Here is a 1,135-nt window from a genome sequence, read left to right as displayed (position 1 = left end):
TCCCCCGTCTGTGTGTGTCTATCTATCTGTGTGTCTGTGTGTCCCCCGTCTGTGTCTATCTATCTATCTGTCTGTGTGTCCCCCGTCTGTGTCTATCTATCTGTCTGTGTGTCCCCCCGTCTGTGTCTATCTATCTATCTGTCTGTGTGTATCTATCTATCTATCTATCTGTCTGTGTGTCCCCCGTCTGTGTGTGTCTATCTATCTGTGTGTCTGTGTGTCCCCCCGTCTGTGTGTGTCTATCTATCTATCTGTCTGTCTGTGTGTCCCCCGTCTGTGTGTGTCTATCTATCTGTGTGTCTGTGTGTCCCCCGTCTGTGTCTATCTATCTATCTGTCTGTGTGTCCCCCGTCTGTGTCTATCTATCTGTCTGTGTGTCCCCCCGTCTGTGTCTATCTATCTATCTGTCTGTGTGTATCTATCTATCTATCTATCTGTCTGTGTGTCCCCCGTCTGTGTGTGTCTATCTATGTGTCTGTCTGTGTGTCCCCAGGAGAGCCTGGAGGACCAGCTAGAGCTGTTGTTGCAGCGCGGGTCGGAGGACCGGGACACTCTGGTGGACTTTGTCCTAGTGAAGGAGGACCATAGCACGGGACAGTGAGTCTGTGTGTGTGTGTGTGTGTGTGTGTGTGTGTGTGTGTGTGTGTGTGTGTGTGTGTGTGTGTGTGTGTGTGTGTGTGTGTGTGAGGACCGCGCTCTACAATTTCTCTACTTTTTTTTACTACCAGTAATAAGAGAACACTCTATAATATTGTGGCCTGCCCTTTGTTTTTCTCTACAACACGACTATTCTCACCAGCGTATGCTGTGTAGCGGGTAGACTCTTCGCTGTGGGACGCTGGAGATCCGAGTTCGATTCCCGAGTCGGGAGAAATTTTATCAAGTACATTTGTCTTTGTGGGTGGTTGGCGGGTGCTCTGGTGTGGTTTGCTTCTTCTTTCCTATCAAACATCTATCGTCCTTATCTCTCCTCCTTCTTTTTTATGTTTGTTACTCTATTGTAACACCTCTAATCTTCTGGCGCTTATATGACCTTATGCAGTTGCGAGCTCCGTAAAACCTCTACTAAAACAAACATTTGTCTTTCTTCTGGGATAATGTATCACCGTCAAGCCCGGGTGGCCCTGATAGCCTG

General features: G+C 48.1%; 1 long non-coding RNA gene across 1 annotated transcript in view; it reads left to right on the top strand.

The window, feature by feature from the left end:
• LOC101855907 overlaps positions 1-591 on the top strand; it is a 5,340-nt gene extending 4,749 nt beyond the window's left edge. The window contains exon 3 of the long non-coding RNA XR_221063.3: positions 494-591. This is a non-coding gene — a long non-coding RNA (uncharacterized LOC101855907). The remainder of the gene's footprint in view (positions 1-493) is intronic.
• The last annotated feature ends 544 nt before the right edge of the window (positions 592-1,135 follow it).

This window comes from Aplysia californica, unplaced genomic scaffold, assembly GCF_000002075.1.
Source record: "Aplysia californica isolate F4 #8 unplaced genomic scaffold, AplCal3.0 scaffold00885, whole genome shotgun sequence".
In the NCBI taxonomy this organism is placed as follows: domain Eukaryota; kingdom Metazoa; phylum Mollusca; class Gastropoda; order Aplysiida; family Aplysiidae; genus Aplysia; species Aplysia californica.
Note: the sequence above shows the minus strand (reverse complement) of the source record. Positions and strands in the feature narration are given on the sequence as shown.